The sequence below is a fragment of the Gouania willdenowi genome, chromosome 22 (genome assembly GCF_900634775.1).
Source record: "Gouania willdenowi chromosome 22, fGouWil2.1, whole genome shotgun sequence".
Lineage (NCBI taxonomy): Eukaryota > Metazoa > Chordata > Actinopteri > Blenniiformes > Gobiesocidae > Gouania > Gouania willdenowi.
In genome coordinates, this window is record NC_041065.1 from 4,905,443 (window position 1) to 4,922,347 (window position 16,905).

At 41.4% G+C, this 16,905-nt stretch overlaps 3 non-coding genes and 5 pseudogenes across 3 annotated transcripts; 5 read left to right on the top strand and 3 right to left on the bottom strand.

Annotated features, from left to right (window-relative positions):
• Nucleotides 1–5,308: 5,308 nt before the first annotated feature.
• On the top strand, nt 5,309–5,485 carry LOC114456991 (uncharacterized; annotated as a pseudogene).
• A 1,101-nt stretch (nt 5,486–6,586) lies between these two features.
• LOC114456984 (U1 spliceosomal RNA) lies at nt 6,587–6,750 on the top strand. The gene has a single exon (XR_003672908.1). It is a non-coding gene; the product is annotated as a U1 spliceosomal RNA (small nuclear RNA).
• Nucleotides 6,751–7,909: 1,159 nt separating this feature from the next.
• On the top strand, nt 7,910–8,100 carry LOC114456990 (U2 spliceosomal RNA). Its single transcript, XR_003672912.1, has one exon. It is a non-coding gene; the product is annotated as a U2 spliceosomal RNA (small nuclear RNA).
• Nucleotides 8,101–9,191: 1,091 nt separating this feature from the next.
• On the top strand, nt 9,192–9,355 carry LOC114456985 (U1 spliceosomal RNA). The gene has a single exon (XR_003672909.1). It is a non-coding gene; the product is annotated as a U1 spliceosomal RNA (small nuclear RNA).
• A 1,168-nt stretch (nt 9,356–10,523) lies between these two features.
• LOC114456993 (uncharacterized) lies at nt 10,524–10,620 on the top strand (annotated as a pseudogene).
• Nucleotides 10,621–15,907: 5,287 nt separating this feature from the next.
• LOC114457045 (uncharacterized) lies at nt 15,908–16,026 on the bottom strand (annotated as a pseudogene).
• A 412-nt stretch (nt 16,027–16,438) lies between these two features.
• LOC114457043 (uncharacterized) lies at nt 16,439–16,557 on the bottom strand (annotated as a pseudogene).
• A 154-nt stretch (nt 16,558–16,711) lies between these two features.
• Nucleotides 16,712–16,830, bottom strand: LOC114457019 (uncharacterized; annotated as a pseudogene).
• Between the last annotated feature and the right edge of the window lie 75 nt (nt 16,831–16,905).

Genomic DNA, 16,905 nt, shown 5'->3' on the forward strand with positions numbered 1-16,905 from the left:
TTTAAGGTGGTGACAGTCTTTTGCCCTTGTGGTATTGACTCTGCCAGGTGTGAGGAGGTATATTTTTTTGTGTGTTCAATAATTGTTGTAAAGCCAGCTTATTCATAGCTGGTTGACACTAATCTTGAACGCTCATTTTAGCTTTCCCCCAAATTTTAGTTTTTAAGTTTTTTATCTTTTCTGCATTTTTAGTTGTTTTAAATATTTATTGGATTTTAATTTGGTTTTATTCCTTTTAGGTCTGTGGTACCTCCACCATGTCGGTCAACCATGCCGGCATGCGGAGGTACCACAGTCTACGTTTTACTTTTAAAGAAATTGATGGAAAGTCTTTTTCTATGTCTCGTTTAGACTTCTCGAGGAAGGTTATCCAGACCCTACTCGGATTCACACCGAAGGATTTGAACTGCATCCTGACCCTTCCTCTCAACAAAGGTTTTGACGTGAGTTTCTGCTCTGCTGCTCTGCTCAAGCAGTTTTGGCCTAAATATGAAAATGTGAAACCCCAGCTGTCTGCATTTAAAGTGGAAAACTTGACTGACAATTCTATGAAAACAGTAATTGTCAGGATGTTCAATGAAACGGTGAATGCAGAAGACATTTGTTTGTGGCTGGGTAGATTCTGCACTGTTAAAGGCCAGGCTACCAAGGTGAGGGATGAAGATGGCATCTGGAATTGTGCTTGGAGGGTTCCTATCCAGCAATGGCAGGACCCCCAAGGCTACCAGGGCCTGAAGCATCTCCCCTCAATGATAGTACTGGGAGAAAACAGAGGCTACATCCATTACCAGGGACAGCCAAAACTGTGTCGGAAATGTGGGGAGCATGGGCACCTAGCAGAGGCTTGTGTTATCACTATGTGTGGGAAGTGTAGAGAAATTGGGCACACTTTTGAACAGTGTCCCAATGGCAGAAAGTGCAACCTCTGTGGTGAGGCAAACCACCTTTTCAGAGATTGTCCGAAATCTTTTGCCAACATGTTGAAAAAGAAAAAAGAATTGGTTGTGGACAGAGTAACTGAAAAAGAAAATGGACAAGAGTTAATTGGAGAGGCGAGGCCAAAAAATTCAAATCTCCCTCCAAAGTCTGTAATTGGAGGAGAGAAATCAGGAGAGGGGGAGGGGCCTATGGCCTCCTCAACACTGGAGAGTCCTGAAAGTGGTGAGGTGAGGCAGGAAGAAGATGGAGAAATAACACAAACTGAGATGAAAGATAAAGCCCCTCCCCCAAATGGCCAGCCTCATAAGAGGCCAGCGTCTGAGTTGTCCCCTGGGACCCCAGTGGCCTCAGAGGAGAAAAGGGGAAGAGCTGAAAATCTCTCCAACAGCTGGTCTGTGGAGGATCCCAGAGTCTTCCCGCTCGACTCACCCAACGAGGTCTCTTTCCTAGAAATAGCTCTTCAATCAACCCCAAAGGGCGTAAGGTTAAAAACTAGAAAGAGGCAAAGCCTGCAGGTCCTGGTGGGGAACGGAGCTCCCAACCTTCATTCTTCACCAGTTGAAGTTGAAGAGAAGCTCTGTTTACAAGACATCACATAAAGCTCTCGTTTTTTTTTTTTTTATTGCAAAGCCTGTTTTACAAAGTAGTCTTTTAAACTTTTATACCTGTTATTTTTAACATATATATACTCATGGCTCTCACCTGCTCTACTATCAATGTGAGAAGCGTGAAGTCGAGAGTTAGAGCCCAGAGTATTTTAACCTTTCTTAGCTCTTTTAAGTCAGACCTGTTTTTATTGCAAGAGTGTAATCTCCCGTTTTTAAAGAAATACACACTGTGGGAGGAGATGTGGCCACACCCATCAATATGGAGTGGCTCAAATGAAAATAAAAATGACGGTGTGGCCATTTTAATAAACAACCCTAATCTCGTGGTGAAGGGCAGCACAGTGGTGAAAGACGGACGGGCACTTTTAGCAAACCTGACTTTTATGGGGCAAGATTTTAGGCTTTTGAATATTTATGGTTTTAATGACAAACACGACAGGTATGCTCTTTTAGAAGATTTGCAGTCCCACATGCTGGGCAGGACACCATTGGTAATAGGGGGTGATTTTAATTGTATTTTAAGCAGAAGTGACAGAAAAGGAGTAGGGGAAGATTTTAAAATGGATAAAACATCAGTGTTTTTACAGGGTCTATGTAGGGATTTTAAACTCCAAGACTGTTTTAAAACACTGCATCCTAGAGAGGAGGGCTTCACCTGGTTCAGTGGTGACAGCACCAGAGCCTCTCGCATAGACTACGTTTTTACAAGAGACTGCCCACCAACTGATGCTACATTGACCCCTACCTTTTTCTCTGACCACCTCATGCTGTCTTGCACCCTGTCACTGTCCCCAGGTGTGACTGTAGGAAATAGTCTGTGGAAGCTCAACTGCTCCCTGCTGGAAGACCAAGACCTGGTCAACCAGTTCAGGGAGCAGTACAAGGAATGGCAGACCCTACAAGACTTTTACCAAACACGAGCACACTGGTGGGAGATGGTGAAGGAAAAGACCAAGACTTTTTTTAGAAGGGCAGGAAGATACAAGAAAAGCAAGGAAAATAGACGCATGATGGGACTGCAAAAAAGACTACAACGCTACTTTATTTTAAATAAGCAAGGCTTTGATTTTAGTGATGAAATCAACCAAGTAAAATCAGAAATGTTGGTTTTAGCAGAAATTAAAAGTAAAGGTGTCATTTTAAGAAGTAAAGAAAAAGAAATAGAAGAAGGTGAAAAGTGCACTCGCTATTTTTTTAAAAAAATCTTGAGTAAAACAGAATGTATGACAGAACTAAAAAACAAGAATGGCTCCACCATCAAATCAGATGAAATGTTAAAACAAGTTGTGGAAGAGTTTTATAAAGATTTATACAAAGAAAAAGCTATAAAAAGTGACACACTTAAAGAGGTTCTGGGTTTTATTGAAAAAAAGATTGAAAACAGTGAGCTTTTATCCCAAGATTTTACCTTTTTAGAACTAAACACATGTCTTAAGGGTTTTAAGAAGGGGAAGTCACCTGGAGAAGATGGGCTACCCTTGGAATTTTATGTGACTTTTTGGGACGTTTTAGCACCAGACCTGCTCACTGTTTTTAAAGACTTTGAACATTTAAACCGACTTCCTGACAGTTTTAGAATAGGGATAGTGACTCTTTTACACAAAGACAAGGACAGAACAGACTTGAAAAACTGGAGACCCATTACCCTTTTAAATGTTGACTGTAAGATTTTTAGCAAACTTTTAGCAACACGAATGTCCATGTTTTTAGAGGGGCTGATCCACCCGGATCAAGTCTGTGCCATTCCAGGGAGGAAGATCACCGACAGCCTCGTGCTGATCCGAGACACCATCTGTTATGCGAGAGACAGAAACATCCGGTTGATAGTCTTAAATTTAGATTTTGAGAAAGCTTTTGATCGGGTCTCGCACCAGTACCTTATCCAGGTACTGCAAACAATGGGTTTCCCTCAGAGGTTTCTAGTGTGGGTGGGACTGCTGTACAGGGAAATTACCAGCAAATTTGTGGTTAATGGGTACCTGACAAAGGCAGTAAATGTCAACTGCGGTGTCCGTCAGGGGTGTCCGTTATCTGCCCTCCTGTACGTGGCATGTATTGAACCACTGGCACAGATCTTGAGAAGGGACAACATGATCAGAGGGGTGGGAGTTCCGGGGAGTGGGGGACTGACATGTAAATGTTTTTTATACATGGACGACGTCAACATTTTATGCACTGACATTTTATCTGTTAACAGAACACTGGACTTGACGGACTGGTTCGGTCTGGCATCTGGGTCAAACCTCAACAGAGCCAAGACCCAAGCCCAATTACATGGACCCTGGACAAGGACTGAAGTGAACGACCTACCCGTGACCAAGACAGAAAATGATCAAAAAATACTGGGAGTGAAATTTGACCGGGAGGGAGGAGGACAGACAAACTGGGCAGACATTGTAGGGAAAGTAAGGAAAAGAATAGGTTTCTGGGGACTTAGAGGACTGACTATGGAAGGCAAGGTTTTAATCACCAAAGCTGTGATTCTACCTTTGCTTTTACTTGTTTGTTCTGTTTTTATTCCCCCCAAAAGAACCCTGCTGGAGGTAGAGAGAGCCATTTTTTACTTCCTTTGGGGCTCCAAATGGGAAAGACTGACAAGGGCTGTAATGAAGAAAACCAAAGAAAAAGGAGGCAAAGGAGTCCCAGACCTCCTATTGTTTTTAGGCAGTAAATATACAGCACTCCACTTTAAAAATGCCACTGATGAGGAAAAAAACCCCAAAGTTGTAGCTTTTACCAGATTTTGGATGGGCACTTATTTACGAAAACTTAAACTTTTAGCAGTAGACCTAAGAAAACCAGTTTCTTTTAAAATGCCACCGTTTTATCTATTTATTGAAACCTTTTTAAAACGTTTTAATCTGGAAAATGAAAATCTTGAAATCTTGAATCAACACAAATCAATTGTGTCTCTTGTGCAGGAGCGGGATCCAGTGAGTCCAGTGCGTGGGCTCACACTTGGCGAACCCTCAGTTGTTTGGTTCAACGCAAACCACCCTGCCCTCCCAAACAGACTCCGGGACCTGTCATGGATGGTGGCTCATGAGATCCTCCCAGTCAGGGCTGTGATGCACTCCCGGGGCATGACAACGCACTCAACCTGCCCTCGACCAGGCTGTAGAGCACCTGAGTCGGTGAGGCATCTGCTCTGGGAGTGCAGCGCTGCACTAGACCAGTGGGCAGCGGCCGGCTCCTTACAATTCCCGTACTTACCAGCGGGGGAGGTCCTCACTGCACAACTTGTGCTGTACGGGGTGGGCCTGCCAAGAAACAAGGAAACCTTTGGAAAGCAATGGCTCACCCTGGCCGCCATCAACGACGCTCTATGGACCTCCAGAAACCTGCTGGTAAGAAAGCACATGCAGATCCCCCCCGTGGCTGTGCTCCGTAAGGCCGCAGCAACCATAAACACGGCAAGAGCTGCAGGCGGCAGGCCCTAGGACACAGCCACAAAGAACAATCGCCTCTGTGCCCATTCGGATGAAGGAGCCGGAGCCACACGAGAAAGGTCGAACCGGCAGCAGACTGGCAGGCGGAGGAGGTATCTGAGCACCCGAGACAGGCTTCTGGAGTCCAAAAGTTTGGGAGGCAGAGGTGGAAAATTTTTAGATAAGACTCACCCCGCTCCTGTACAATGCTCCAAAAAAGAAAAAAAGAGACAGTGTAAAGTGATTCCTAGATCATTTGGATTTTAACCAATTCTTGACTTTTTACTGTTTTTAAATGTGTGACTGCTGTATATTTATGTAAACAGTGACAATAAACTTTTTTCGAAAGAAAAAAAATCTGTTCTTATCAGTTTAATATCTGATATGTCCCCTATTTGGGGACCATATATTAAATTGATTTTTGGATCTGGGAGATGGAATAGGGGCTTGCTCCGTCCACTCCATGCATTGACCTGGTATTGCAGTATCTCCAGGAATGGTGCACCCCCTCATAGTGTGAAGAAAATACAACAAATGTACTCTCAAAGAAGTAAGACAACATAAGCACTTAGTAAACTAATATGTGGAAAATTCCACTATAAAACTGACAAATTGAATCACACCATTATTTATATGTGATCCCTAATCGCCAAAGTATTCAACTCAATATTATTTTTCCAAATCTTTGTTGTACATTGATGAGTGTTAAGGATTTGAGTATTGTACTGAATTACAGCTCATTCTTGAGCCCAGAAGGCACACTTTTAACTTGAATACTTTTTTTTCTTATTATGAGTTCATTATTTGATGATTTGAGGTTTTATTATATTATTTCTGTTACATAAAAACACAATAAATGTTGTGAAAACAGTTGAACGGAACTCCTGAAAAGGACTAAAGCAAAATCAGTGAAGGTCGATAACATGATAGAAAGAGCAGTCTATTGTCCAGACGTTGTATTAGGTGGTGTTGAAATGCAATCCAAGCATCTTAAAGACTCTTTTCAGTGGCTCCTGATATATATATATATATATATATACATATACTAAAACTGTCACACGTTCCACTAATCCAAATTGATATGCTTGAGTTGTTGCTGAGTGTTTACCAATATAACACGAAGGCTGTAATTAGTTCTCTACAGTTGTTTGTTACCGTGCTGGCCAGCAGCTGGAAGAGTCTGCTTGTTGAAATTAAACACCTGAAATGTTCACAGTTTGATCAGAAAAACATTGTTTTGGTGTCTTTTAACGTGTCTCATACGATATATTTCTCTACCAATTGTATTCATGTTCCAATGTAACCACATGAAGCACATATATGAGTGTAAACCTTTGATAAAGAGGTAGAGGAACTGATAAAGCAGCTCATTGGGCCTCATGTGTGACATGTGTAATCACAGAAATACATGATGGGAAACCTGAACACTTTCTTCATGTTGTAACTATTATGATACGCCGATCTGTCATTAAATCAGTCAGTTTTGTGAACATCTGATGAGTGTTGTTATTGATTTCTGTCTATGGATTACAATGAAACTTGTTGCTGTGTGACCGTGAGTCTCTTGTGTCTGTCGGTGAATGACCTCCCTAAGTTCTCTGTGTACAACTCATACTTACCTGGCAGGGGAGACACCTTGATCATGAAGGAGGTTCACCTAGGACGAGGCTTAGCCATTGCACTGCGGCTGTGCTGACTTTTACGAATTCCCCAAATGTGGGAATCTCGACTGCATAATTTCTGGTAGTGGGGGACTGCGTTCGCGCTCTCCCCTGATCAATGTGTCAACATAACTTGAAAGAAATATCTCTGTTAAGTTGTCCACCAGTAACGGAAGATGACTGCCAAAGACGTCAGCTGTGTTTTTAGGCAGGGGTTACTCGGAGATAGTGTGACGAAGCTCTCCTGTGAATATCGAGCTTGTACCATGATGTAGTGACATGTAGGTGGCAGCAGTGCACCTTGGATGAGAGATCACCCGTGTTGGGCAGAGCTCAGAGGAAGAGAAAAAAAGTTAACGAGACAGAAAATGGTGCTACGAGTCCACTGTGTCTGTTAATGTGCGTTTTTGTTTTTTTTTTTAAATAAACTTAATAAAAAAATTTTAAAAAATGGAAATTTGGTTGAGCTAATAGGAAATGTAAAATTCAGCCAAATTAGTGTTGTTTTATATTACGTTTATCATCATATTTACCTTTTTGACCATTTGTTAATAATTCAAATACTTTGTTCATTTGAGTTTTCTTGCAAATATTCAGCTGTTTTAAATACAAGGGCAGGAGCTACATTTATTTGTTGTGATACCCATAAATGTCTACTTGTTAGAGACAAATCCTTGTTAGGTTATACAATGGGAGTTGTTTCTATGAAGTTATATTTCAAGTTCTCCATTCACCTGAGGTTATTGTGAGTGTGTTCGTGTTTAGTGAGTGCCTTTTTAGACATATTTACGCCTGAATAGTACTTATATTACACATTGGTTGCTTTAAGCAGCTACATCATTGTTGGTTGTCCACTACATGGAGGCAAAACACATCACAGGCGATGGAGACTGGACAAACTAGCATCACTACATTCCATCAGATAAGTTATATCTGTGCCCCAAAATCCACTTTAAAGTCGTATTATGTACCATCTACGTTGGTGTTGTACTATTTCTCTTGTGTTTATGTAACATGAGAACTCTGTTTTTGTAGCTGATGGCTCCTATGCTTTCCATTGGACGAGATTTGGTCACATTCATCTCACATAAACTTGATCAAGACGTGGTTTTTGTCTCAGTTACCGGCAGAAACAAAGGAAATCAACGCATCCATGTTAAATAATTACCGTATATGTGGTGTTGTGACTCGGAAGGTGATGGCGTTAATCTTTCACCGCGAGAGTAAAGGAGGTTTACGGGAATGACTTCCCTGTTTGTGACTGAGCCCAGTTATCGCTTCTCGGCCTTTTGGCTAAGATCAAGTGTAGTATCTGTTCTTATCAGTTTAATATCTGATATGTCCCCTATTTGGGGACCATATATTAAATTGATTTTTGGATCTGGGAGATGGAATAGGGGCTTGCTCCGTCCACTCCATGCATTGACCTGGTATTGCAGTATCTCCAGGAATGGTGCACCCCCTCATAGTGTGAAGAAAATACAACAAATGTACTCTCAAAGAAGTAAGACAACATAAGCACTTAGTAAACTAATATGTGGAAAATTCCACTATAAAACTGACAAATTGAATCACACCATTATTTATATGTGATCCCTAATCGCCAAAGTATTCAACTCAATATTATTTTTCCAAATCTTTGTTGTACATTGATGAGTGTTAAGGATTTGAGTATTGTACTGAATTACAGCTCATTCTTGAGCCCAGAAGGCACACTTTTAACTTGAATACTTTTTTTTCTTATTATGAGTTCATTATTTGAGGTTTTATTATATTATTTCTGTTACATAAAAACACAATAAATGTTGTGAAAACAGTTGAACGGAACTCCTGAAAAGGACTAAAGCAAAATCAGTGAAGGTCGATAACATGATAGAAAGAGCAGTCTATTGTCCAGACGTTGTATTAGGTGGTGTTGAAATGCAATCCAAGCATCTTAAAGACTCTTTTCAGTGGCTCCTGATATATATATATATATATATACATATACTAAAACTGTCACACGTTCCACTAATCCAAATTGATATGCTTGAGTTGTTGCTGAGTGTTTACCAATATAACACGAAGGCTGTAATTAGTTCTCTACAGTTGTTTGTTACCGTGCTGGCCAGCAGCTGGAAGAGTCTGCTTGTTGAAATTAAACACCTGAAATGTTCACAGTTTGATCAGAAAAACATTGTTTTGGTGTCTTTTAACGTGTCTCATACGATATATTTCTCTACCAATTGTATTCATGTTCCAATGTAACCACATGAAGCACATATATGAGTGTAAACCTTTGATAAAGAGGTAGAGGAACTGATAAAGCAGCTCATTGGGCCTCATGTGTGACATGTGTAATCACAGAAATACATGATGGGAAACCTGAACACTTTCTTCATGTTGTAACTATTATGATACGCCGATCTGTCATTAAATCAGTCAGTTTTGTGAACATCTGATGAGTGTTGTTATTGATTTCTGTCTATGGATTACAATGAAACTTGTTGCTGTGTGACCGTGAGTCTCTTGTGTCTGTCGGTGAATGACCTCCCTAAGTTCTCTGTGTACAACTCATACTTACCTGGCAGGGGAGACACCTTGATCATGAAGGAGGTTCACCTAGGACGAGGCTTAGCCATTGCACTGCGGCTGTGCTGACTTTTACGAATTCCCCAAATGTGGGAATCTCGACTGCATAATTTCTGGTAGTGGGGGACTGCGTTCGCGCTCTCCCCTGATCAATGTGTCAACATAACTTGAAAGAAGTATCTCTGTTAAGTTGTCCGTCAGTAACGGAAGATGACTGCCAAAGACGTCAGCTGTGTTTTTAGGCAGGGGTTACTCGGAGATAGTGTGACGAAGCTCTCCTGTGAATATCGAGCTTGTACCATGATGTAGTGACCAACTGGTGACATGTAGGTGGCAGCAGTGCACCTTTGGATGAGAGATCACCCGTGTTGGGCAGAGCTCAGAGGAAGAGAAAAAAAGTTAACGAGAGAAAATGGTGCTACGAGTCCACTGTGTCTGTTAATGTGCGTTTTTTTTTTTTTTTTTAAATAAACTTAATAAAAAAATTTTAAAAAATGGAAATTTGGTTGAGCTAATAAGAAATGTAAAATTCAGCCAAATTAGTGTTGTTTTATATTACGTTTATCATCATATTTACCTTTTTGACCATTTGTTAATAATTCAAATACTTTGTTCATTTGAGTTTTCTTGCAAATATTCAGCTGTTTTAAATACAAGGGCAGGAGCTACATTTATTTGTTGTGATACCCATAAATGTCTACTTGTTAGAGACAAATCCTTGTTAGGTTATACAATGGGAGTTGTTTCTATGAAGTTATATTTCAAGTTCTCCATTCACCTGAGGTTATTGTGAGTGTGTTCGTGTTTAGTGAGTGCCTTTTTAGACATATTTACGCCTGAATAGTACTTATATTACACATTGGTTGCTTTAAGCAGCTACATCATTGTTGGTTGTCCACTACATGGAGGCAAAACACATCACAGGCGATGGAGACTGGACAAACTAGCATCACTACATTCCATCAGATAAGTTATATCTGTGCCCCAAAATCCACTTTAAAGTCGTATTATGTACCATCTACGTTGGTGTTGTACTATTTCTCTTGTGTTTATGTAACATGAGAACTCTGTTTTTGTAGCTGATGGCTCCTATGCTTTCCATTGGACGAGATTTGGTCACATTATCTCACATAAACTTGATCAAGACGTGGTTTTTGTCTCAGTTACCGGCAGAAACAAAGGAAATCAACGCATCCATGTTAAATAATTACCGTATATGTGGTGTTGTGACTCGGAAGGTGATGGCGTTAATTTTTCACCGCGAGAGTAAAGGAGGTTTACGGGAATGACTTCCCTGTTTGTGACTGAGCCCAGGTATCGCTTCTCGGCCTTTTGGCTAAGATCAAGTGTAGTATCTGTTCTTATCAGGGCCAAAACTGCTTGAGCAGAGCAGAAACTCACGTCAAAACCTTTGTTGAGAGGAAGGCTCAGGATGCAGTTCAATTCCTTTGGTGTGAATCCGAGTATGGTCTGGACAATCTTCCTTGAGAAGTCCAAACGAGACATAGAAAAAGACTTTCCATCAATCTCTTTAAAGGTAAAACGTAGACTGTGGTACCTCCGCATGCCGGCATGGTTGACCGACATGGTGGAGGTACCACAGACCTAAAAGGAATAAGACCAAATTAAAACCCAATAAATAATTAAAAGATCTATGAATGCAGAAAAGATAAAACGCTTAAAACTAAAATTTGGGGGAAAGCTAAAATGAGTGTTCAAAATTAGTGTCAACCAACTATGAAGAAGCTGGCTTTACCACAATTAGTGAACAGACAGAGAATATACCTCCTCACACCTGGCAGAGTCAATACCACAAGGGCAAAAGACTGTCACCACCTTAAAGAGGCGATCGCTGTCTTAGCCAAAAGGCCGAGAAGCGAAATTCTATGAAAACAGTAATTGTCAGGATGTTCAATGAAACGGTGAATGCAGAAGACATTTGCTTGTGGCTGGGTAGATTCTGCACTGTTAAAGGCCAGGCTACCAAGGTGAGGGATGAAGATGGCATCTGGAATTGTGCTTGGAGGGTTCCTATCCAGCAATGGCAGGACCCCCAAGGCTACCAGGGCCTGAAGCATCTCCCCTCAATGATAGTACTGGGAGAAAACAGAGGCTACATTCATTACCAGGGACAGCCAAAACTGTGTCGGAAATGTGGGGAGCATGGGCACCTAGCAGAGGCTTGTGTTATCACTATGTGTGGGAAGTGTAGAGAAATTGGGCACACTTTTGAACAGTGTCCCAATGGCAGAAAGTGCAACCTCTGTGGTGAGGCAAACCACCTTTTCAGAGATTGTCTGAAATCTTTTGCCAACATGTTGAAAAAGAAAAAAGAATTGGTTGTGGACAGAGTAACTGAAAAAGAAAATGGACAAGAGTTAATTGGAGAGGCGAGGCCAGAAAATTTAAATCTCCCTCCAAGGCCTGTAATTGGAGGAGAGAAATCAGGAGAGGGGGAGGGGCCTATTGCCTCCTCAACACTGGAGAGTCCTGAAGGTGGTGGGGTGAGGCGGGAAGAAGATGGAGAAATGGCACAAGCTGAGATGAAGGATGAAGCCCCTCCCCCAAATGACCAGCCTCATAAGAGGCCAGCGTCTGAGTTGTCCCCTGGGACCCCAGTGGCCTCAGAGGAGAAAAGGGGAAGAGCTGAAAATCTCTCCAACAGCTGGTCTGTGGAGGATCCCAGAGTCTTCCCGCTCGACTCACCCAACGAGGTCTCTTTCCTAGAAATAGCTCTTCAATCAACCCCAAAGGGTGTAAGGTTAAAAACTAGAAAGAGGCAAAGCCTGCAGGTCCTGGTGGGGAACGGAGCTCCCAACCTTCAGTCTTCACCAGTTGAAGTTGAAGAGAAGCTCTGTTTACAAGACATCACATAAAGCTCTCATTTTTTTTTTTTTTTTTATTGCAAAGCCTGTTTTACAAAGTAGTCTTTTAAACTTTTATACCTGTTATTTTTAACATATATATACTCATGGCTCTCACCTGCTCCACCATCAATGTGAGAAGCGTGAAGTCGAGAGTTAGAGCCCAGAGTATCTTAACCTTTCTTACCTCTTTTAAGTCAGACCTGTTTTTATTGCAAGAGTGTAATCTCCCGTTTTTAAAGAAATACACACTGTGGGAGGAGATGTGGCCACACCCATCAATATGGAGTGGCTCAAATGAAAATAAAAATGACGGTGTGGCCATTTTAATAAACAACCCCCATCTCGTGGTGAAGGGCAGCACAGTGGTGAAAGACGGACGGGCACTTTTAGCAAACCTGACTTTTATGGGGCAAGATTTTAGGCTTTTGAATATTTATGGTTTTAATGACAAACACGACAGGTATGCTCTTTTAGAAGATTTGCAGTCCCACATGCTGGGCAGGACACCATTGGTAATAGGGGGTGATTTTAATTGTATTTTAAGCAGAAGTGACAGAAAAGGAGTAGGGGAAGATTTTAAAATGGATAAAACATCAGTGTTTTTACAGGGTCTATGTAGGGATTTTAAACTCCAAGACTGTTTTAAAACACTGCATCCTAGAGAGGAGGGCTTCACCTGGTTCAGTGGTGACAGCACCAGAGCCTCTCGCATAGACTACCTTTTTACAAGAGACTGCCCACCAACTGATGCTACATTGACCCCTACCTTTTTCTCTGATCACCTCATGCTGTCTTGCACCCTGTCACTGTCCCCAGGTGTGACTGTAGGAAATAGTCTGTGGAAGCTCAACTGCTCCCTGCTGGAAGACCAAGACCTGGTCAACCAGTTCAGGGAGCAGTACAAGGAATGGCAGACCCTACAAGACTTTTACCAAACACGAGCACACTGGTGGGAGATGGTGAAGGAAAAGACCAAGACTTTTTTTAGAAGGGCAGGAAGATACAAGAAAAGCAAGGAAAATAGACGCATGATGGGACTGCAAAAAAGACTACAACGCTACTTTATTTTAAATAAGCAAGGCTTTGATTTTAGTGATGAAATCAACAAAGTAAAATCAGAAATGTTGGTTTTAGCAGAAATTAAAAGTAAAGGTGTCATTTTAAGAAGTAAAGAAGAAGAAATAGAAGAAGGTGAAAAGTGCACTCGCTACTTTTTATAAAAAATCTTGAGTAAAACAGAATGTATGACAGAACTAAAAAACAAGAATGGCTCCACCATCAAATCAGATGAAATGTTAAAACAAGTTGTGGAAGAGTTTTATAAAGATTTATACAAAGAAAAAGCTATAAAAAGTGACACACTTAAAGAGGTTCTGGGTTTTATTGAAAAAAAGATTGAAAACAGTGAGCTTTTATCCCAAGATTTTACCTTTTTAGAACTAAACACATGTCTTAAGGGTTTTAAGAAGGGGAAGTCACCTGGAGAAGATGGGCTACCCTTGGAATTTTATGTGACTTTTTGGGATGTTTTAGCACCGGACCTGCTCACTGTTTTTCAAGACTTTGAACATTTAAACCGACTTCCTGACAGTTTTAGAATAGGGATAGTGACTCTGTGTGATTAATCAATCAATCAATCAATCAATCTTTATTTGTATAACGCCAAATCATAACCAATGGTATCTCAAGGCACTTTACAGTAGAGCAGTCTTAAGGATGGACTCTTCATTTTATGGATACACACATATGCATATATACGTATATACACATACATATGTATCCCACACCCAACATGAATTCATCATGGCGGCAAGGAAAACCTTCTGTTAAGCAGCAGGAACCTTGTGTGGATCCCATTCCTATGATGAACAGCCATCCACGTTATGCTGTGTTGGGTGTGTGCAGAGAAAAGGGTGGAGACAGAGTTGTTGAGACTCTGTAACTCCACACTGAGGATCCCACGGACCTGCAAGACAAAAGCCAGAAGGAGTACAGGAGCAAACACACAAGGGAAGAAGCAGACATAGAGGGAGTGTTTGAAAGAGGAATGGGACCCTCTCCGGTCCCTCTCTACCCTAAATGACCTCTCTCTTAACGCCCTCTCCAACCTCTCTCCAACCGAGCATGCCAGACCCCCCCCCCCCCCGGCAGTCTATGCCTATTGCATCTTAATTATGAGCTATGAGCTGGTTCCTAACTAAAAGCTTTATCAAAGAGGAATGTTTTGAGCCTAACCTTAAAGGTAGAGAGGGTGTCTGCCCCCCGAACCGTGGTTGGTAGATGGTTCCAGAGAAGTGGGGCCTGATAACTGAAAGCTCTTCCTCCTATACTACTTTTAGAGATGAATGGAACAAGGAGTAGTCCAGCATTTTGAGAGCGTAGTGTTCTGGGGGGATTGTATGGCACTACAAGCTCCTTGAGATAGACTGGTGCCTGTCCATTTAGGGCTTTATAAGTGAGAAGAAGAATCTTGAATTCTATTCTATATTTTATGGGAAGCCAATGCAGAGAGGCTAATACAGGAGTAATGTGATCTCTTCTCCTAGTTTTAGTCAGTACACGTGCTGCAGCATTTTGAACCAGCTGAAGTGTCTTAAGCGACTTGCTCGGGCAGCCTGCTAAAAGAGAATTACAATAATCCAGTCTAGAGGTAACAAAAGCATGGACTAGTTTTTCGGCGTCGCCCTGAGACAGGATAGATCTGATTTTAGCAATGTTACGGAGATGAAAGAAGGCAGTTCTTGAAGTTTGTTTTATGTGAGAGTTGAAGGATAAGTCCTGATCAAATAGAACCCCAAGGTTTCTAACAGTTGTGCTTTGTGCCAGAGTAATGCTATCTAGGGCAGTTAGGCTAGCATAGGTTTCTCTAAGGTGTCGCGGGCCCAGTACAATGACCTCAGTCTTGTCTGAGTTGAGAAGAAGAAAATTTTGGTCCATCCAGGCCCTAATGTCCTTTAGACAGGCCTCAAGTTTAGATAGCTGATTTGTCTCACCTGGCTTCATTGATACATACAGTTGGGTATCATCAGCATAGCAGTGAAAGTTAACAGAGTATTTTCTCATAACATTACCAAGGGGGATCATATAGATACAGAAGAGGATTGGACCTAGCACAGAGCCCTGAGGAACCCCGTAGCTTACTTTAGTGTACACAGAAGACTTATTATTCACGTGTACAAACTGGTACCTATCAGATAGGTAGGACTTAAACCAGTTTAGGGCAGTCCCTGTGATTCCAAGTAATTTCTCTAATCTCTCTAGTAGAATATAGTGATCTATAGTGTCAAAAGCTGCACTAAGATCTAATAAAACCAGCACTGAGAGTCGTCCTTCATCTGAAGCCCAGAGTAGATCATTAGTTACTTTAACTAAAGCAGTCTCTGTGCTGTGTTGAGCTCTAAAGCCTGACTGGAAGTCCTCGAACAGGCTGTTGTTTTGAAGAAATTCACAGAGCTGAGCTGCCACAACTTTCTCAAGAATCTTTGAAATAAAAGGAAGATTAGATATAGGCCTGTAGTTTGCTAAAGTGCTGGAATCAAGAGTAGGTTTTTTGAGAAGGGGTTTGATTACAGCTACTTTAAAGGACTGTGGCACGTAGCCTATTGATAGGGATATATTTATTGTCTCCAACAAAGATGGGCAGACCAGGGGAACAACTTCTTTAAACAGCTTAGTTGGGATCGGATCTGAAAGGCAGGTCGATGGTTTGGAGGATGAAATAATAGAGTTAAGTTCCATTAAAGGAAAACTGTGAATGCAGAATCTAAAAAAAAAACACACAAAGCAAGCTTGCATTAAGACACTCTTCTTCGGTTTCAAATAAAAGTGTTTAAAACTTACAGCACACGGTATTCCCAGACAGTCTCCCATTCAAGTACTAACCATGCCCGACTTTGTTTAGCTTTCGAGATCAGACGAGCTCAGGCTTGATCAGAGCGGTATGGCCGTAAGCAAGTGATAAGAACAAAAAAAGCCTTCTCATACCTACTCAATCACTGCACTTTTGGTGGATTGGAGACTGTGAATGCAGAATCTGAAAAAAAACACACACACAAAGCAAGCTTGCATTTAGACACTCTTTGGTTTCAAATAAAAGTGTTCAAAACTTACAGCACACGGTATTCCCAGACAGTCTCCCATTCAAGTACTAACCATTTGTTTAGCTTCCGAGATCAGACTAGATCGGGTTTGATCAGAGCGGTATGGCCATAAGCAAGTAACAGGAACAAAAAAAGCCTTCTCATACCTACTCAATCACTGCACTTTTGGTGGATTGGAGACTGTGAATACAGAATCTGAAAAAACATACATACAGCATGACAGCATTAAGGCACACTTTGTTGGTTTCAAATAAAAGTGTTTAAAACTTACAGCACACGGTATTCCCAGACAGTCTCCCATTCAAGTACTAACCACGCCCGGCTTTGATAAGCTTCCGAGATCAGACGAGATCAGGCTTGTTCAGAGCGGTATGGCCGTAAGCGAGTGGCAGGAACAAAAAAAGCCTTCTCATACCTACTCAATCACTGCACTTTTGGTGGATTGGAGACTGTGAATGCAGAATCTGAAAAAAAACACACACACAAAGCAAGCTTGCATTTAGACACTCTTCTTTGGTTTCAAATAAAAGTGTTCAAAACTTACAGCACACGGTATTCCCAGACAGTCTCCCATTCAAGTACTAACCATGCCCGGCTTTGTTTAACTTCCGAGATCAGACGAGATCGGGATTGATCAGAGCGGTATGGTTGTAAGCAAGTGAAAAAAACAAAAAAAGCCTTCTCATACCTACTCAATCACTGCACTTTTGGTGGATTGGAAACTGTGAATG